The following is a 22,774-nucleotide window of genomic DNA, read 5'->3' as shown; positions in this document are numbered from 1 at the left end:
CAAAAACAGTCCCTTGTACATTTTTGCCTTGGAATATATTCCCGAAAGTTAGGGATTATTTTTTTCAAATTTAAAACATGGAACCAAATAAAAAAAAGCAAAATTTCTCAAATGCTCATTACTATTATCAATCAGCATAACGAATAAAAATATAAAATTCTTGAATCGAGGGCCAAATAATTAAATTTTTGTATAAAACAAATATCGTCGATCGCAGCATTTTAATTTGCTGTTTTGTGTTCATCCGATGACTTGATATATTGCTACCCTAATATCGCAACACTGAATACATTTCTGTTGTGTGTGCTTCTACTTTATATGAAGTGCCTATAATTACAGCAGATCTCGGTGAATTGAATTTTATGTATATGCATATATGTATATGGAGAGGTACACACACAAAAAGTGAACACACAACTTTATAAAGTAACAAAGCACATTACATTTTCGTTTTATACACACTAGTAGTGTATACCCCAACATTACGATATCTCATGTGTACGTATATAATTCAATAGGATAAAGAGGGGTTTTATTTAGGGGTGAACCGACGAACACGACCCTTAAGCCCACAACGATACCGAGAGTTTGACCCAATACACAAGTTTGGTTGGCAAAATGCAAAATTTTAAGAGGCTGTCTTTTTTTGGTGTATATGTGCCATGTGCGTTTAGGGGTTTTTGAGTTTATACACTTTCGATGATATTCTGTGTGTACTTTGTGTGCCATGGGTTTTTTTTCTGGTATAATATAGTGAGATAGGGGTTGGTATGTGGAAAATAATATTGGCAGCGGATATGGTGTTAACAGTGAATGAATCGTATAAATCAAAGGGATGAAGGGCTTTGGTAAATTTTTGGGGGAATATTTTGTTTTGAAATTAATAAAGGTTTGTTGGTTTTTATAATTCGGAAATTTCGTTGTTTATGTATCATTGTCGATGTGTAGGCAGTTTGGCTGGGTTTTTTTCTTGGAGGTTACGAGATAATCTCATAGAACTTTTTCTACCGTAAAATTGTTGATTAAGTCAGAAAGCCAGCGTGCAAAGAAGGCATCGAAGCTAAACAAAATACCGAACATTTCACTGTCGATATTCGCCCAAATCTTTGACAAACGGCGTATCACGATATAATGGAATCTATTCCGTCTTTTGTTCAAAGTTTTTTTTACAATCGTTTTAAGATAAAGTTGTAGCTCTGGATACTCACACTTTATTCTCATCAGGCTTAGATGACTGGAGGATAACATTAATCGTCGAATACTACATCAGCTTGTGTTTTAAATTCATCATGAACCAAGCAGGAGCGTAGGCCGTGACGCCGAGTCCCCCTAAAATTACATTTAACCGAACATCTAAAAGTATGGTACTATTCTCATCTCGATATTATTTTCGATATTTATAAATAATTCACAGCCGTTTACATCACTGGTACAGTGATTCTCACATCTCACCCTCATATTTCATATACCACTTTGCTCTTTGTGTACAGTCATTAAATCCGATCTAAAATTATATGCTCTGCTCCTCTCTATATAGAGAGATGTGTATAAATATGTTACAAATGATTTTTCAGATATACATTTTGTGGAAGTTAGTTATATGATTCCCTATTCCGTGTGAGTGTTAGGAGGATGTACGTATTGGCTATGAAGCTTAACAGAAATAACACGTGAACTTGAACGTATCGAAAATTTTATGATTTAGATTATGTCACACGTGGCAATAACGATGTTTCGTTTAGTTATTTGGCATATACGGGTGTGATGTCATTATTTAATATTGTTCTCGAAGTCATTGTTAAATGGCATCGCCTCTCTCTCTCTCCGTTCTAAATGGAAAATGAATTTTATTTATTGATTTTTTCCCGATTTTTTTTTTAAATTTCACATTGGAAAAAAATTGGTGTTTCGTGGATGATATTTTTTTCATTTATTTAATGTTTAATAAAAGGATAAGTGGGTTGATTACAGTGTGAGTTAGAATCGTTGCACCTAACCTTCGTATATTCTCAATTGCAAAAATTAGGTTTTTCCGTTTCCAACGTTAATGCGTTACCAGCCAATAAACCACCTTGCACCTATGTCACCCAACAGAAAACCTTTGATAAATTCATTTTTTGTCCATAACAGTAATAAATGATTAAGGAGAAAATTTTTCCATTTCTCATGGAGTTACTCGTCCTTGCGTTTAGGACTGATATCATATACGACAGATTTCACTCTTGTTCACTGCAGAGACTGTTTATAAGAGTACCGCTGGAGCTATTCTAACGTGGTGGTGGTATTTACTATGATGATATTTTCTCACGCACTGTTGCTTATGAACCTCGAGTTGAAAATCTAAAATTCATACGACACTTGGCAGATTACAGTGATCTTTGCAACAAGAATCGTATAAGGGTACGGCTTCGCCTCGGGTTAAAAATCGACATCTAGTGCTTTGTGCCATAATATACCAGCATACGATTCGTGTTGCACACAACGTTTTCTGCAACTGCACTGCGAAAACTGAACTTTTTCATGCGTGATTTGGGTGGCGATCGAATGGTCTTTTTTTCTCTGGTTTTCTATGTTTTACTTTTCACCACTACTAGTGGTGAAATGGATTTTTATGTATGCTTTTCGTCACTAGTGGTGAAATGGATTTACTTTTCACCCCTCCTTCTAAACATCTGAACCATTAACTGTAAATAAAAATTCTGCCCTGACCAAATTTCGAACCACCGACACCAAAGCCCAATGCTTAGAACACGATGTGTTCTAGTGACAAAAACTACCACTTTTCGCAACTAGTTGCATAAATTACTATTATGCAATTCTTTAACGGAATGTACTGCTTCTATGACAAAACACGGAAACATACATTGTACGACACAAATCATGTTGCCTGCCCACTGTTGCAATGCTGAGATACAACATAAGCAGACAGCGTTACAATTACATACCCCACTTTCAGTTCCACTTTTGTTCGTAAAATTGTAAAAGTGGAACTATTGTTAAGCCGCATATATCAGATTTATCAGGTTGGGATGATCAAATTAATGATCTCGAAACGGCGGCGTGAAAATAGTTCCAATTTTTTCGTATAGGGAAAAAGTGGAAAATATTGTAACGCGGGCTCGTACCATTGAATATTTTTGCACTAGTACAAAAAAGCATTGCAAATCCTTTATTACACTAATGCAATAATAGATTATTGCACATAGGCGGCGTAAGTAACGAAATCCCTCACAGTGAATTGCACAAATTGTTTTGGTCTCATGTTGACTACGATTAAAATCCTAACATTATTTACCATTTAACGGAGCGGTACACCTTCTTAATCTGCATCGATTTCAAATTAATAACTATCACCAAAAGGCATACATCCGAATTAAATTTCATTAAATATTTCTGATTTTATCTTCATTGTAATTTTTTTCTTCTGTAAAAACCTTTGGTTATTCCTAAATGCAACTTTTGATAAAAAAAGGAACAAAAAAAATTCTTATCCTTTTTACCTTTACAATACACGTGGACTCCTAACCAACGTATAACTTATTATATGGGACATGTCGGCTAATGCAACTTTTCACCGATATACGAAGAAAAAAACATGTTGACAAAAATATTATTCAAGTGCTAAGATATGTTCAGTGCAAACAAAACATTTTGTTGCCATAACACGCAGCAGGGTTTCGATTTTACCTTTATACATCCGAAATATAGTTGTAATTGTGATAATAAAAATTGACTTTTATTGAACCGACAAGGCAAACGCAAGATGTATTCAATATTTTATTCCATTCGACAATTTATTTGAATTCGAAAAAAAAATCTTAATTTAGATAGTAGAGGCAATTTTCTCGTGTTGTATAATGAAATAGGTAGAGTTGTTGGATTCTAAGTCCACATTTTTTTCATTCTGTTGCTTGAAGTAGTAGAATATTAGACATTTTAGCGTATCAATCTAACCAGTTGGAAATTATTTTTGGGAAAATCTTTTTCAAAATTTTCTTTTATTTAAATTAAGGAAAACTTAAGAAAATCTAGGAAAATCTGGGAAAAAGTTTTCACAAAAATAGTCTATGGTCTAAACCAATATACATGATGTCGATGCCCTCTTCTTTTCCATCTTTCGAGTTTAGTTTATTGGTAGAAACTCGGTACATTTTTGAATCCATCCACTCTTGAATCTGAAAGTCTGATATTATTCGTATTTGTTTGTTTTCAGACCTCACTAACAGTCTTTAACGGCCAATTCGGGCTAGTAATACTGTAATTCAGACCGACGCCTCGAAGTATGCAAATATGTTCTGAGGTAAGTTAAATGCTTAATTGATTGTTATCAATGCGGCTTAATCGCTAGAAAAATTCTATATGGAACTGAGTCATCATATATATTAATGTACAATTGAATTTGCTAGATTTTTTAAAGTGAGAATTAGAAGCACAATAAATCTCGGACTTCAGATGACTAATTATAAACGCAGGAAAAACCTAATTTTTCTTGTGAATTAAATCTAACTCTCACCGCGAGACTCCTGTTAGTCATGTCTGCATCCACTACACCAAATTCATTAAATTTCACTACAAAATTCACCAAATTTAATGAATTTTTTAGTAAAATTTAGTGATATAATTCTCAATATCCTGCCATTCCAGTAAAAAATGGTCCCGGAGAGTCTTTACATAACTCCCAGATATCAAATGTATCATCGTGATGAATGATGAATATGTGCAAGCAATTCTATCCATAAAACAGCAAACCGAAAACCAAATTCAAAAATTTTAATAATAACCCAGAATCCGGTCACCGAATTGACTAATGTTTACACATATAGTAGTCCACATAAAAATTCTAACAATAAAAAAAAATTGTCAGCAGGACTTTGATTTTAAATTGAATGAAAAGCGCACAGTATGTGGTAACATTTTTGTTGTATGCCCCGAAAATTGACTTCTTAGTTTTTGATACTTTTGTTCGGCATATATATGGTGAGCCATCGTACTGCCGGTGTGTGTGACTGCTGTTTATAAAATGCATTCTGTGCACATTCACTCTGGTGTTGAAAATATTATATAGATTAGCCCATGACAACACAGCAATAAAATGGGTATACGGTAGAAAAACGAATATAAATCTACAGATCGACCATTAAAATGTTGAACACTCGAAAAAGCTTTGTATCGTCAATTGTATGTGTCATTCAATAATTTGAAGACGAGACACATAAATACTAAATATCCAACAGCGGTATTATGATATATGGATATTTTAAACATTGCAATTTTATCGATCATTTTCATATTTTATTCATTTATTTGCCACTTTATGCTTAATGACACACGGATTTGCAAATAGAAGAGACCGTCAAGCATTTTCATGTGTTCCGAGTGTTTGTTGGATATATAATGTTATACACATTGTCAAGCAAAATTCATTCACCAAGCAGTCATTATCCTCAGTAATGAATCTGTATATGCCATTATGAATGAGTCGAAAGTTTTGGACAATTGTATGATTAAATTGTGCATACTGGTAAGGACGTGTCGATTGCGAATAAGGAGATTTTTTTTGTTAATAATATTTCCTTTCATCAATTGATAATTTAAGTTGAAATGATATTGCAAAATACGAGGTGACAGAGACCACCACAGCGTAAATATTATGGGATAAGTGAGTCGAGTCCACAGGGAATATTGTGCACTCGGGCCGCCGGTAAACCTATATTGTGCATAGTGGTATACAGATGTCATTATGTCGATTGAATAAAGAGAGAAAATGGAGAAAATACTTTGATTTTATGCAAATATTTACCATACAGGGTATAAGTTAACCAAAAATCATGTTCTTATCTCTCTACTCACCGTAACAGTATAATATTGTCTGTTAGGCAATAAAGTTTGTTTTAAACCTACAGTATACAGTAAGGATATACAATGTGCACATACCATTGACCTTTTGTGTGTGTGTTTTTTTTCCTCCTTTTTCATATTTTCAGGATCCGAAGCATAAAAATAATTTTTTTATTAGTTAAAATGTTGAATTTTTATTGCATTTAACCTGAAGCGGTTTCTTTATCAACTTTCTGTTTATAGTAGAAAACATAAAGAATGTTCTTTATATTCGTATGTGCTACTTTTTGGGCAACCTAGAATTATTGATCTTAAAAATGGACATGCGGTTAGAGAGCCGAAATGACGTGAAGAAAAAATGAACAAAAAAAATTAGAATTTTATTGCGAAGAAAGGATAATAAAAAGTTTCCTTCAATATATGGTGCCGACATTTACTATTTGGAGATCGGTACTTCATACACTAACGTTTGCAAAATTGGAATCTTATTCGGTTTTTTTTTAAATGCAAATAATTGAACAATCGTCAATAAAAATTGTGGTATACACTCAATTTCGTGGGAACCAGCAGTTTTATTTGTTATACTGTAACGCGAATCGGTTTTCGAATAACTTTTTTCGGGTCATTTAAAACTAATAATTTAAACAATTTAAACTGAAACGAATGGGAAAGCCGTATCAAATTCGTAATGACTCGGAATTGCAATTTTATTTTTACAAGTCGTTAACGCAATAAGTCGAGTAATTCTAAACCGATTTTCAAAATTTTGGTTTTAATCGTCGGAGAATGAAAATCTTACCTTAGTTCGTAGATGGGCAATATGGGAGTAATGGGATAGGAGTACTTCAATACGTCAACAGAATTTTTTCCTTGTTACCGCGATAACCGCGTAATTCTCATCCGATTTTAATTGTTTTTGTTTTAATCGACGTAGATTGAAATTCTTGAGGTTGAGTTCGTAGATGGATAATGTTAGAGTAATTTGAGTAATTACTTTTGTAATTTTTACCCAATTTTCAAGATTGTTGTTTCAATTGCTAGAGAATGATATTCATGAGGTTAAGTTCGTAGATGGGTAATATCGAAGTAGTGAGATGGGAGTAATTCTATACACAACTTTTTTTTCTTCTTATTACCACGAAATTGTTTCGTTGGCTGGTTGTAAATTCCTTGATAATACAACACGTTAACTTGAGTAATTCTCAATGGATTTCCAGAAACATTTTTGATTGGTAGAGTAATAAAATTCTGAATTTCTGGTTTAATAATGTAGAGGTACTTCCTAAAAGAGTTTGGTTTGCTTAATTGATAATACGACACTCGAGTAATTCTCAGAGGCTTCCAAAGTCGTAGATGTGAATATATTTTGTTATAATTTCATTCGGTTTCACTTCAGAAAAGTGAATTTTGAAGCTAAGTTCAAGCATGGAGTTACATAAGGTATTAAATGTAGTTAAGCTCGAAGATTGGACCTTAATTGCGATCCAAGACAAATTGTATTCTTAAAAGAATTTTTCCCTTGCTTAAAATGCGTACGAAATAGATAATTTGAATGAGTGTGAACTTAACGTAATTCGCACGAGTATAGTTTATTCAAGAGGTAGGAAAGAAATGTGCGCTTTTTAGTAGACTCATATTATTGCGAGTAAAACATCGCTCGTCGTTGAACCTTCAACTCATAGCTCTCTTTGTTTCTTCAGAAAATTAAATTAAATTTGAGTTTTCTAAACTGCCAGTGAAAATAAAAGCGATCCACAATTAATGACGTAGCAAATATAAGCTTTTTCATCTGACTATAATTTTGTGATGTTGAGAACACCAAATTATTTAAAAATGATGAGAAAACTTGGACCGCAATTATTGAAAAACGTAGTAAATCAAGGGACCTGACCCACCCGAGAGGTGGGGCCTAGTAAATAGGAGCATTTCACTCATTTGAATCTAGAAAATTTTGTATAGAAATCAAGTGAAGTACAAGATTTGAGGATTAGTTCTGACTGATAAACGTGAAAATCATAAATTTGATGATTACTGTATTGAAGCAGACTGGAATACTGCAGTATCGTCCGAGGAATTCACAAGAATGCTCTACTACAGGTTCAATTAAATCAAACTGGACGACCATACTGAAACGGCTCAAAATGAAAGGTCTAGAGACCTAGTAAAGGGTGATTGTGAAGAGAGTGTACTGACTTTAATAATACGTTTCTTTTTGATACTTCAGAAGACAAAACACCATAAGCGTATTCGAAACGAGCTGAATGCATGATTTTTTTTTTAAATAAATTCGCTAATGTCCTGTTTCTACATAGGTATTCATACTTGTATCAGCGTTATTATCTTTGTTGTATGATGAGCTACTATTAACATGCAGACAATGTCTATTGCTGTTTGATTGCATGCTGCATTCTTAAATTGTGTAATTTGTATCTCCTTCGTAATCTCTCGAAATGTGCTCAAAATCGGTGGAAACGATTTCATTTTTTACATCCAACATTTATTCTTAAAAAAATAGGTCTCGTTAGTTCCAATTTTTATATTCTTTGTTTGCCCCATAGAAAGAAATGACAAAATCCTCTTTAAAGCAATTTGAATAAAACCCTTAATCCATTATAAAGATCCACTCATTCGTATTGCATGTTTGTGCAAACATCGTTCTTTATAATATCATAGAAAATCTTTAAAAAAATACAAAACAAATCCTTTTAACAACTTGGTGATTTTTTCTTCTTCTTTGCGTTTGATCTGTGACATTTTTTTTTATAGAAATACTTAAGCTACTGAAATCTATTATATTTTAAGAGCTATAATTTCATGAATGACAATATCCTTTTAAGTCGTCTTCGTTTGCTACTTACTATGTAAACGATACTCTTCTGATATTTTCATGAAACTTTTTATTGCAAAATTTCGTCTCAGTTTTCTTATGGATTTATTCGTGTCTATTGTGTCTGCATTATATTTATCTGGAGCAAAACATCTTTGGTTTTGTTATGTCATCTGTTGATTGTTATCCGTTGAGAAGTTTGTTATTTATTTATTTTTTCTGCTTCTCTTTGGTAATTTTAGACTTTGTCAGATTTGTTAATTTTTCGGCATGCAATATTTTGGTAAAAGAATTTAATTACACAACTCAAGACCATACTCTCCCAATCACAATTTCATTGTGCAAAAAGAGCAGTGAGGAATTAGATACGGTCAGCATGAACCGGTGTCACTTCAGAAAAGTTGTAGCGAACGATCACTACGAGTTGAATAAACATTTGGCTAAGATAGGACCTTGGAATGATCCCAACTGTAGCTGGAGAGAAAACGGATCCTCACGTTAGTTGTGAATTACAAAGTACTGATAGTCGTGATCCGAAGAAGTCGTATGGGTCAGCCATGCAATATACCCAAAAGGATGTGTCTTAAGCACGAAAGTCAGAATTGGGTCTTACTTTCTCAGATTGTTCTCTTGAAAAAAATAAGTATTATACTTAAGCCTATTTGGACTTTTGCAGTCGATATTTAGGAAATTCGTTGACTTTCCACTACTCCTAGCCACGCAGCCAAACATATCGACAGAGTGCTCAAAATTCCAAAAACAGACCAACATGAATGTTGAGACACTCAAACCACTGTTTGTGTTACTCCTCTCCACTAAATGCATTTTATCCTTCCTGCGTATTTTGAGCCCTCTGTCGATATGTTCGTTTACGTGCGTGGCTTGGAGAGTGGCTAGTCTGAAAAATCACAATTCTACGCTTCGACAAACTTCCGGCCACCCCAAATCGACTGACATAGAATGAAGAACTTATTTTTTCGTCTGTGAGGGCAATCTGAGAATGTAAGGTCTAACAATTTCCTGCTTCTAATTTTGTCCATACATTTGAGACGCATCCTATACAAAGACCATCCCAGCCTGCCAAATCTAAAGCTAAGGCAACGAAGCAATTAAACTAATAAAAGCAATTCGAAGCAAGATCGCTGAAGTTACTCATGAGAAAAGAGATAAGAGTTTTATGTTCCAGAGATTAGCACTCTCAATTCAGCGTGGAAATGTTGCATCGATTCTTGGTACAATTCCACCTTCCACGAACTTGGCAGAATTATTTTAGTTATAAATAATGTAAAATACTGTTAAATAAATCGTACCCGACTCGGAAAGCTGAGGCTAACATCGACATTTACAATGACATGAAGAAATATGAGTAAATAAATCGTTGAGTGGGTCAATTGGCTATAACAGCCTTACCGTTAAATTAAAATCTACAAAATCCATCATCTTTGGTTTAAAGGAGTACTGTAATCAGATAGCTGACAGAGACTTAAATTTCTGCTCGAAAATAATTTTTGCAGATATCTCACCGAGTATGTGGATCGAATAGACTAGACAATTGGATGAGTTCCGCAGCATGTTCCGACACATTAACCAGAGAGCAAGCAGCATAGAAATCGGTGAATGACAAGAAATATCTTTAACATTTGACAATGTTCTCTGATGTACAATGCTGCATAATAATTGCTTAGTACACCTCCACAGGCTCTACGATGCTTTGTGCTTTGTTTCTTTTGTTTTTTTGTTGTACACATCACAGAAACAAAAACATGAAGGAACATAAAACATACAAAACATCAACCCATTACTTCCTGAAACATGAGTCATAAAATCTTTGAATTTTTAATTCCGGTATCGCTGTTTTTTTTTTTCAAAACATTTTCATTTCGAATGTGCAATGTGCACACTCCATTTAGGCATTGTTTTCATTACAAATAATATACGGAGATTTTCACCCCTATACTGTTATTCAAATTCTATGTACAGCGCAATGTGTGTTTTTTTTCACTTTCTTCTTTCAGTTCGCTCGTCTTCTACTGAACGACGACGAACAATAATAAAATCTCACACATTGAAGACAATTAAACAAGTTTAACGGAATGAAAATGCTAAAATTCATTAGGAAGTGCTTAAATACTCCATGAAATGGCTCCCACGAGAATCATATTTTCCGTCCCGAAAACAGCGAAAACATTTAAAATTATAACTTATTTTGCCTTGGCATCCAAAAATATTTGACTTAAAATACAACCATTTTATGGTGCGTATTTTATATCTCTTTAATTTCCACCGAAAAAGATATGCCATCGCGAACAATAATTTCTTATGCAAGACTCCTTTGCCTGTTTAACATAATTAAACAATTAACAAATGCCGTGATAACACAGTTAACGCTTAGCGATACGGAAATTATATTATGGCTTTCTTTAATTAACGATGGGGTTTTCTGAATGAAAAATGTACTCAAAGGAACAGTGAAAATTGAGTTGTTTATATTTATTAGATGGGGGTTTGAAAGTTTTGCCTTTTCGGATATATAAGTCGGGCGAAAAAAGGGTTGATCTCTTGATGTGTCTCTATCTATATATCCCTTTTTCTATTCCTCCTTTTACGCGACAATATAGCGTTAAACGGGGATTGCATTTATTCAAATATAAAGTTTTAGTTTCTCGTTTACATATGCATATTTAGCACAGTCGTCGCAGGTATAAAGATATTCCATGCTATTAACAGTTCATGAGAAATTTATCTAAAATATAAAACAATTATTCAACCATCTGCCATTTGAAAGCATATGTGAAAACACGGTCTCTCCACATACAAAGTTGTCTTAGAGTTTATGTTTCATTAAAAAAAGGATATATCGAAAAGACAATGAAAATGTTTTTGCTGGTGTTCAACAACGAGACAGAAAGACGAGCACGACCATAAGATCAATTATTATATTTCACGAGTTATAAACCCAATTTTTATACATTTAAGGGTTGAATGAATATATTTTACCTTTTACACGTTGAATACATCGAAAAATGAATAACATTCTTAGTGGATGCCTTCAAAAACTACGTTTGGCATATACAAGGAGGCATAAAATTTATTAAACAAAAATTGTATAAACATTAATTTATTATTTATGGCCACAATTAACCCTAATTCGGCCACAGTAAAATTTAAATTGAAAAATATGTCGGAACTTTTTTTGTTTTAGTTTTTTTCTCTCTGTTTTTCTATAAAACTTCTTCGGTTTTCAATTCACTTTTAATGAGTGATTTTTTTCGAAGGGCAACTCAATAATTAGTTGATTTAGGTATTAATGTTTGTCGAATGTATTGCAGCGGTTAAACGTTGTTTTTTTCTTTCTCCGTTTCTCTCTCTCGCTTGATATCTTATTTATTGACACGGTTCCGGTTATTTCAATTTATGTGTTTTTCTGTTTGGTGTGTGGTAATAATAGGGCGCCGTTTCAAGTTATTATTTGAAAAATTATTAACATAAATTGTAATAAAACAACAGACCGTAATAGAAATTCTATGGAAATCGGTCGGTTTTCCCTAACGAAATTGAGATATCACACGAATTGAATTCGGCATATTCATTTGAAGATGTTGGAAGATGATCGAAGATATATGTGGAAGAATTTTTTTTTGGATTACATTTTCTCGATTGAACGGTCATTAAGTCTCAATCGATCGATATTGATATTTTTAACTAAAAATTTTGGTTTTATGTTCACCGCGTACGTACCGGGTCATTATGATTCTGTGCAGGCTAGTTTGGAATTTTCACACGATTACAGACAGGGATGATTGAACAAGTGATTTTGTTTCGAGACGAAATTCCCGACAATGAGACATACAGTTTAAAAGTTTAGGAAAATTATCGACAAAGTCAGGCCATCAATTTTTACGGAGGGAAAAATGAGTATGGGTTAGGATGTCGAATCTTACCGGACCACTTCCGACTCTGAGTAGATCTTCCATATTCAGATGGAAATGGTCTTATAATTGAAAACTTTCGCCGGTAGGAGAAGTAAGGCCAGAGAGTAGGAAGAAAAGGATCTTTGATCTGAATTTCTGATTTTCAAAGCATTCAGGACCAAATTAGCTACCAAAAGGGACTTGAAAACAGACGGAAGATGTGATAAATGAAAATCTTTGCAGATAGGAGAAGTAAGACCAGCGAGTAGGAAGAAAAGGATCTTTGATCTGAATTTCTGCTTTTCAAAGCATTCAGGGCCAAACTGGCTACCGAAAGGAAAACAGTACGAAGATGTGACTTCTAAAGGTGCCAATATAATAGATTCTATTTGAATTACAAACGGTGTATTTGTGATTCCCCAAGTCCGCCATATATGGACAGTACAGGCCTGCACGTATTTGTTGCTCTAACTTCTAAACACCATAAAATCTGTGAATATAACCTTTGGTTATCGTTTCAAACTCACTATTTTGATTCTTATTGCTCGAAAGGCTAACGTGGCTATCCCCCTAATTTCATGGTGATCACTTCAATTTAATAGTTAATGAAAATGGTTCATCAGATTCCTTAAATTCCGTTATGTGTTGCTATATGTTTCGGCCATGATATGTCGATGCAAAATAATTGGTTAATAATAACGCAACAAAAATTATTTGTGTACGGCATACTCTATATAGTTTGTGCGAAATATTGCACATTCGAATTCCTCAAATTATTAGCATGCATAACGTGTTGCTGTTGCATTATGTCTCACTTAAAGCAATGTGTAAATTAAATAATTACGATGCGATAAAATTTACAACAACAATAACACACTGCTGGTGGTGCAACCACGCCACAAGGTTAATTATAAATATTTCTGCAAATCAGGTCATTTTAGAATATTCATTCATGATTGGTAAAATGAAAGCGCTACTGTGGAAGTAAAGGGTTTATAGATAATGTTTCCAAAACTGCTAATAAAAACGAAAAATATTTTCTTAGAACTGAACTCTAGGGAAGGATAATAACTTTTATATGTCTCTGTGTGGTAAGACTAACATTATGCATCAGCTCGGAGAGAGAGCTTGGGTTTATCTTTGCATCGACACATAAAAAATGATATGCACCTATGTCCAAATGTTTAGTGGCTTAGTCTCTTGCTTTACCTATCACGTCAAAGTGGCAAATTTAAATGGATATATAGGATGTCATACTAGTCCTGTGAGAAAACGGTGTATCAGAAGGATTACTGTTTTCCATACAACATTTTCTCGTGGAAGGGTGCAAGAAACACCGGAAACACAAGGAAAATTAGCGTATACGTTTTTACCAGCGTTGAAGATATTTTGTTCACGTTTTTCACGTTCATTTTTCACGGCAATGTAATGCAATTTGTTACAGCCGAATCATTTTGCATTCCGTTTGTGGGTACCTACACCAATCGACAAAATGTAACGTGGCTGAGGGGTTTGAGCAAGTAGTGAATATGTTGTAACCCGCAGTGTGAGAGGGATAGCTATACTTGTGTAACGTTGCTCATATTAGGATCACCGTTGCACAGTGATTGTATAACTAATATAAAGTTTTAGAGACAAAAAGTGTACTGCCATGCATTCATTGGATTTTCTACTTCTTAATGAGAACACTTGCCTGAACTCATCGCTTATTTTTCTCGCTGCTCTCGACTACATAATGACAGTCCCTATAAGTAGTTATATTTAAATACTTTCCTAAAAATTTCCTAAAATTCCCGAATCGATTCTCCAATCTTTGGGTCTACCTACAAATTTTCCAGATATCAGGTTAACCTGTCACAGGCGGTAAGTATAATGCAATTAGTTCCTATTTTTAACAAAGTTACAAGATTCCCATCACCTCGATTGTTTTGCAGGATTTCTTATTTTGCTCGTCTCTATGAATAGCTGACATAAATGGTTCAATCTTATCCAAGTAGTCCACTGCTTCTTTAGTGGAAAATGTAAACTCCGATTAATAAAATCCACGATTTTTCGTCAATTTATTTATTTACACATCTGGTAAAAGAAAGAGTTTCAACTGCATGGTGTGTATCACTGTTGCAAATTGTGTGCAAATTATTATTTGGTTAAAATGAAAATGACACCCAATTATTATACTCATTTGTAATTCCATGCAAACATTCATTCACAATACGAAACGAATATTACATGCAATACTTGTTTGAAGTTACCAGGAAACGTTTGTCATGTGGTATTATGCCGCACACCTACAATATCCGGTAGTTGATGGTTTGCCTTTTTTTGTCTTGTCAGTTATCTGGCACGCATTCCACATTCAATTGTTTCGTTGTTTGTTCATAATGAACGGTCATGGTGTAAGTTACGCAATTAATAAATACCCACAACGAAACGTGCGATCGGTATTCAGTTGGAAGAACACGTTTAAACGAATGAAGAGAATTATGCAGTCGTTCGATAAAGAGATAATTATAGGGACAAAACTGCAAAACTGAAATGTTTAAACTATACATATGTTGTCATTCGAGTGCACCCAATGGAAATTGTAAGTTTAAATGTTTTCAATTTGGAAATAGTTTCGTTTCATCATCAGGTACACCTGCGATGTGAACATAATTTGAAACAATTATGCGCCACCTGAAGGCATTCGGTGAACACTATGATTATGATTAAATCATTCACGAAATAAGAGTAACGTCGAGAACTTCTAAGGACAGTCTGGCATCTAAGGTTTACCAATTGAAGTAACTGCTGGTAGCTTCGTTACTATTCATTATATAATTTTGGGGTTGTAGACTAGGAAATATACCGATAATATATCTTATCCGGACTGGCTACCAAAAAGCGCATAGGGAACAGCGAGGCAGGAAGCCAAGATTAAGTCTAGAGAGAAGCAAGATTTAATTGAAAGAGGCGCCAATATAGGTATTTAAACTAAAAAATTACAGGCTTGGGCTGGCCCGATTTCATGTTATATTGCTCAATCTTGAGGCCTTGAAAAATAGTTAAGCTTTAACGTGCACCCTTTTGACTTTTTAGAAGGCAGTAAGATCTCGCCGTCTGAGCGCTAACATGAAATCTAATAGCCGGAATACTCTGACGACGCTGATAACATAATGGATCCATGTATAGAGTTTCTGACCGCGAATTAAATTTTTAATCTGTTAATGCAATTTTATTTTTATTTTAAATGCGCAAAGAAAGACTGAATTTGTAATCCAATGTACCAATCTAACACAGTCAAAACGTTTAGTGAGGGCGCTACGCCGACGAAGAGTTTGGATGAAGAGTTGTTAAACTTTCAGGAACGGCTACATCTGTTATCGACATCAATGCCAAAAATGAGAGATGTCATTCGTATAATGCAGTCTCATATAGTGAAATGTATATTAAAGCGAATGAAGTAAAAGATTTTGTGATATACTTTAAACAACTGAAGTAACAGATTTAATAATTATTTTTTTGACAAGCCAGCCATTTTTAAGGTCAACGAGAAAGGTAAAAAACCAAACAATCATAAAACTTAGTGACATATACTGGAACACAACCAGATCTACATTTTTCTCCATTTGGCCAAAAATGAGCCATCATGGCTTCATGGTAAAAAATCGATTTGAAGAACGTCTTGGCCAGAAATATGTCACTAAGCTTAATGATTTTATCCTGAAAATACGCTCCTAAGATCAATGCTGTAAAGTGGCACAGCTTGAATAAATTCCATAATTCTAATAGACTCCTTGATGTTTTAGAAATGGCAAACGGACCGGTGTATTGCATTTATATAATCATTGAATCTGTTGCTGCTATTGCTTACATCTCCAAATGTTTACCCAAACATCATTTACTTCGTTTGTTCAATTATTCATTTTACTACATTTTAATATCACATTAACTGTGGTCTTAGCTTATTTTGTTGCTGCAGGCGAAACGATTAACTGTTTTTAAAGGTTAACCATTTTTGTACCGCTGCATTGAATTGATCCTCATCGAAGCGGTAAAAATCTAAACAATCTATCGTAAAATAGTTGTGTCTAACATGATCTATAAATCAATCGTCAAGTGCTGCCAGTCAAGAATATTTATGGCTCTTGTCACACCGACGATTCTTTCAATTTTTGCTTCCCGATATCTCCCTCAGCATTGTGCATATAAATATATTGTAATCCACATCAGCTTTTCCCAACCAGAATTCTTTTGTCGTAAAAAAAATCATCACCGAAAAAAAGGATACGAGACACAATGTATAATAAAAACCAAAATAACTCCGCCAACGTAATCATCAATTTCAAATCACATGCATTGATATAAAAAATGTTAAATCCAATGTAATATAGACTTTACCATAAAACGCTTCTGATACAGATAGTAGAGATATAAACAAGAAAACAATACCAACAACAACAACAACAAAATCCGCGTAAAATCTTACCGAGAAAGTGATGCTAGGATTTCTTTTTTCGTTTTTTTTTCGTATTACATTAAATGAAGCGATATCGTGCATCAAGATGATGTCTTTGGAGAATTCAAACATATAAAAATAAATGGCTTGAGAAATAACGTACTTTATATGTTTAGCTTCCAATACCTTATGGCGGATAATATCAACCTAAACGACGCCAAAAAGCGGTGGCATCGTGGTATTCCGCGAGGTTTTTTTGTTTGAGAGATTGATTTTTCTTTGTCGCTTAAACGGTTTTTCTTTTTCCTTGTTACATTTTTAGCATAATTCTTATATTGTAGTAGCGAAAAATGCATGCATAATATTATAGTGGCAGGGAAAATGTGGGTATAGTGGGTACCGTTTCTGTACTGTATTTGGTTTTATAAAACGAAAAATCAGGTTTATGCAAGTCATGCTTGACAACATCCTCGCTGGTATTATGCGTTACCACGATATGCATTAAATCAGTTTGAAAATAGTTTTAAAGTTTTCATAAAATTGCTTCCAAAATCGAAGTTTTTAAGGGACGAACCAACACCCAAAGTATGTGTTAAACGATACAACAGTCTTTTCCTACAAAAATTATAAGCGACATCCTTCATCTCTCGATGCAGTGCCTAAAAACTAAGAAAGACTGGAGGATCAGACTCCAGATTCAAATGGTTCAGCGAATGAAGGAAAGGGTGTCAAAATCGGATCAAGGGATCGGAAAGTTTTGGTTGAGGGACTGAGGGAACCTTGAATAAGCGATATCATTTTAAAATTCTTAACAAATTCAACGCCAAAAGTGATACTTTGAGAGCTACCTACCAATAGATGATCAAATTTCCAAATAATCGATACAATATCGATCGAATGTTATATCGATAATCGATAAATGTCGACTGATAATCGAATTATCAGTCAAAGCTTATCAGGCGATATTTATCGATAGAACATTTGATTGATATTGATTTTTTTTTTTGGCACATGCTATTCGCAGTCAACTGCCAATAGTCAATATTGATGCTATTCGCAGTCAACTGTCAATAGTCAATATTGATACTATTTGCAGTTGACTGCCAATAGTCAATATTGATACTATTCGCAGTCAACTTAAAATAGTCAATATTAATGCGCAGCGCAAAATCATTTGAGTGACAGTTGAGTAATCAAAAGTTCAAGCGCATTTATTCTACTGAAAAATGTAAATTAATCTATTTTGTGCTGCGTATTGAGCATTGAAATTGTATTTAATGTGTTAATGATCATTCACGTCATGTCAGATTATTAAAGTCCAGTTAATCAGGCAAATTAGTTCACCGAGAACTCTCGATAACAAAAATCTGTGGACAACATAACCTCAACACACTGGAATAGCACATTTGAACAATCATTTACACCTGATGTTTAGGTAATTCATCCACAATTTTAAATTTCACGACTTTCTCCGTCGTATGATGTTTACTTCTATAGGTGGAGAGAATTGAATTGATTGTGGGTACTTTGTACCTGATGTATGTGTGTAGATGCATATCTGAATCAGATTTATCAAATGCGATTTCAAACCTGAAATCGTCTTTTAACAAAAAACCAAACTGTAAGATCAATCTATCAAAAATATACTTAAAGGTGAGTGCAAAACGTAAGTCCAAACTCAAGACCGAATAATTTTTATGCATTCATTTAGTATTGATTCTTGATTTTCCATTAAAGTCCAAGTAAAAGGTGAGTAAAAACCGAAAAACCAAACGAAAAACCGATCAAATTACACTCGCTATTTTGGGACTATCTTGATTGTCATTGCTTCCATTAATTTACTTCTGAATTTGTTGATAGCATTTTTAGAAGATGTCATCAGTGTTGAAGATTTACTACCAAAATGTACTGGGCCTAAGAACGAAAACTAAGGATTTTCTGACAGAACTGATGGCGAATTCATACGACGTTATTTTGCTATCCGAGACTTGGTTGAATAATGATTTCTACGACCACGAATTTTTTGATAACCGTTATGTAGTGTATAGGAACGATAGAAGCAAAGACATTACTGGTTTTTCTAGAGGTGGTGGTTGTCTAGTCGCCGTTAAGAGTGAATTGTCGTCTAGTAGAATGAGACAGTGGGAGCTAAGCAAAGAAGATGTCTGGATTTCAATCATCCATGAAAGTGGCTCGAAGACGAACTTGAATGTTAGATACGTAGAAAATGATAGTAATTTAGAGTCGTATTTAGTTCATTTCAACAAAATCAGTGATATCATTACTAATTCCAACTCGAATGACACGTTTGTTCTAATGGGGGATTACAATCTAGGGAACAGTGGTAAGTGGTATATCGAATCTAGCGTGTACAAGGCGGTAGTAAATGATCAGAACGTTGTAGACAAACGCATACCGTACGAATTGTTTAATGTTCAATCTTTGTGTGATTTGAAGCAGTTGAATTTAACTCGTAATGATTTAGGTAGGACTCTTGATCTCGTGTTGTCGGATATTGATCAAAATAAGGTTAGAATAGAGCGTTGTCCGAACCCACTCGTGTATGAAGACGGTCACCACCCGGCGTTGAGTATTGATATTAATGTTGAACCCTTAAAGTATTTACGAGAGAGAAGGCCAGCGAAATCCAACTTTTACAAGGCGGATTATGAGAGTATCAATCTGCAGCTTTTAGACGTTGAGTGGGAGATCGAGTTGGATGGTCTGGACATCAATAGTGCAGTAAATCGTTTTTACGAAATTTTAGAATCGTTTATCGAAGGTATTCCGAAAGTTAAGAGCGCAGTTGGTGATTATCCAGTCTATTTCACGCATAGTCTTATAAAACTGATAAAAAAGAAGGCAAAGGCGAAAACTAAGCTGAATAGGTGTGATAACGAAGTTAACCGTCGTAAGTTTGCTATGTTGAGAAAACAGGTGAAAAAAGAAATAAAGATTTGCTTCTCTAACTATATAAATGATTGTGAAATGAAGATCAAGTCGAATACGAAATGTTTTTTTGCTTTCACCAAATCGTTACGAAAGACTAATTCGATTTCCATGAGTATGAAGTATGGTGACCAAGTCGGTAATGATCAGTCTACAATTTGCGATCTATTTGCTAATTTTTTTACTACCGTTTATCATGATGAAGTAGTCGAGCCTGATGACGGGAATGATATTTCGGAACAAGATGAGCAGCAATCGGAATGATTGTTTACGAATTCCGATGATTTTTTACATGAAGTTAGCTGATGCTTTATCGAAGCCTCTGTGCATTTTGTTCAATAAGTCTTTAAAAGAGCGATGTTTCCCCGATGCATGGAAAACTAGTTTTGTCTCACCAATCTTTAAAGAGGGTGACAAGCAAGACGTTACGAACTATAGGGCTGTATCTATTATTTGCTCAGTATCGAAAATTTTCGAGAGATTGATTTTTAATCGACTATTCGATGAGTTTAAGCATTTGATTCACCCTTCACAGCATGGTTTTTTCAGTAAGCGATCAACTCTGTCGAATTTGATGGAATTTGTGAACTCTGTATCCGAGTCGATGGCTAAGTAGATGCGCTCTATTGAGACTTTGCAAAAGCATTTGATCGTGTGTCGCACGGTTTATTGTTAAAAAAATTGGATAATTTTGGTTTCAGTAAGCCGATGGTGCAATGGTATAAGTCGTATTTGTCGAATCGATCTCAATGTGTCCGTATCGGAGGAACGAGTTCTAAGAGAATCACCCCGACGTCAGGAATTCCGCAAGGATCAATTCTTGGTCCGTTCTTGTTTACTATATTCATTAATGATTTGCTGTCGATGTTGTCTACAGGATTTGGCTTTGCTGATGACTTGAAATTAATCCGCAAGATTGTCACTGGTGGTGATTGCTACATGTTTCAGCTGGAAATTAACCAACTTCAGGAATGGTGTAAAGAAAATCGACTTGATTTAAACGTAAAAAAATGTGCCATAATGACTTTCACCCATAAAACTGACAGGAAAAAGCTTGAATATCAATATAAGATTGGTGATACGATATTGAATAGAGTCAATTTGAAGCGTGACCTTGGTGTGTGGATTGATGACAAACTTTCGTTCAAAACGCATATTGATGCTACCTACCATAAAGCATATCAGATGTTGGGCTTTATTTTTCGTTGCGGAAAGTTTTTCAAAAATCCTGAAAGTATGGTCGTGTTGTATAATTCACTTGTTCGTAGTCGGTTGGAATACTGTTCTACAGTTTGGAGTCCTTTCTACGAAAAGTACAATAAAATCATCGAAAGGGTGCAACGTAAGTTCACTAGGATGTATTATTTCAAATTCGGACTGGCTAAACCAGAATAATACTGTGATCGACTAAAATTCATGAAAATGCACTCGCTGGAATCAAGGCGGTTGGAGAACGATGAAATCACTTTGTACAAAATTATGCACAACATCATTGATACATCTTTAAGTAATTCACTATCGTATCACAACCAAGTCAGACCGAGTCGCCTACAACATCAACGAGTATTTTACCTACCAACTGTTTCATCCAACATTGAGGATAATGAACCGATACACCGTATGCAGCGGAATCATATGACACGTTTTTTCCTGAGTTAAATTTATTTACTGATTCGTTTCATTCATTCAAATCGCGGGTCAAGAATAAGTTCGAATTCTAGACCTTTTTAGCTCGTATTAGTTAATTGATGATGATTAGATTTTTGATTTTGTCTATTCTATTCTATTGTTTTATTTAAGATTAAATATGTTATTGGGAGAAATCCTGTTTATTTGATCTATAAATAAATAAATAAACAATTACAATCGCTAAACCGAACTGGTATGCATACGTTATTTTGCACCAGCTGGTCCCATTTGAAATTGTATGTGACCAGCTGGTGCAAAATAACGTATGCACACCAGTTCGGTTTAGCGATTGTAGTCTGCGAATAGCATTAATATTGACTGTTTTTAGAATTTGTGATTAAAGTTTTGTAAAGGGGCGCAAAAGTCTGTACAATCGCAGTTTGTATTAGGCAGCAAAAATCTGTAATGTCACAGTTTGTAAAAGGGAGAAATAGTCTGCAATGTCACAGTTTGTATATAGTCTTAGTTTTAAGTTAAGTCAAGTATCAGTAAAGGTTTTTGTTAAGTTTTCCTTTCGCCTTCTCGCTCGCCCATCGCCATGTAAATAACTAACACGCTAACACTAAATTAAGTTGAAAAGCCGTTCTTAGGCTAAACTCTTGCTATAGTCGAAATGTTATTATTATAGACTTATTTGTATTTTGTAGAATAATAAAGTTCGTTCAGTTCAGTTCACAGTTTGTAAAAGGGATCAACAGTCTGCAATGTTACAGTTTGTAAATAGGAGCAACACTCTGTTTTGTCAAAGTTTGTAAAAGGTATCTGCACTCTGTAATGTTACAGTTTGTAAAAGGAAGCGACAGTCTGTAATGTCACAGTTTGTAAAAGGTAGTAACAGTCTTTAATTTTACAGTTGGTTAAAGGGATATACACTCTGTAATGCTACCGTTTGTTATAGGGAGCAACGCTCTGTTATGTCACAGTTTGTAAAAGGGATCAACACTATGTGTTACAGTTTATAAAGTGGAGCGACAGTCTCTAATATTACAATTTGTAAAAGAGAGCGACAATCTGTAATTTTACAGTTTGTAAAAGTGAACGACAATCTGTAATGTTACCGTTTTTGATAGGAAGCAGAACTTTGTAATGTCACAGTTTGTCAAAGGGATCAACAATCCGCAA

General features: G+C 34.3%; 1 long non-coding RNA gene across 1 annotated transcript; it reads left to right on the top strand.

Moving 5' to 3' along the window:
- The first annotated feature begins 9,849 nt into the window (after positions 1-9,849).
- Positions 9,850-22,111, top strand: LOC119068963. The gene is made up of 3 exons (XR_005086255.1): positions 9,850-9,971; positions 22,046-22,054; positions 22,102-22,111. It is a non-coding gene; the product is annotated as an uncharacterized LOC119068963 (long non-coding RNA).
- The last annotated feature ends 663 nt before the right edge of the window (positions 22,112-22,774 follow it).

This window comes from Bradysia coprophila, assembly GCF_014529535.1.
Source record: "Bradysia coprophila strain Holo2 chromosome X unlocalized genomic scaffold, BU_Bcop_v1 contig_20, whole genome shotgun sequence".
NCBI lineage: Eukaryota > Metazoa > Arthropoda > Insecta > Diptera > Sciaridae > Bradysia > Bradysia coprophila.
This window is presented reverse-complemented; position numbering and strand designations above follow the sequence as displayed.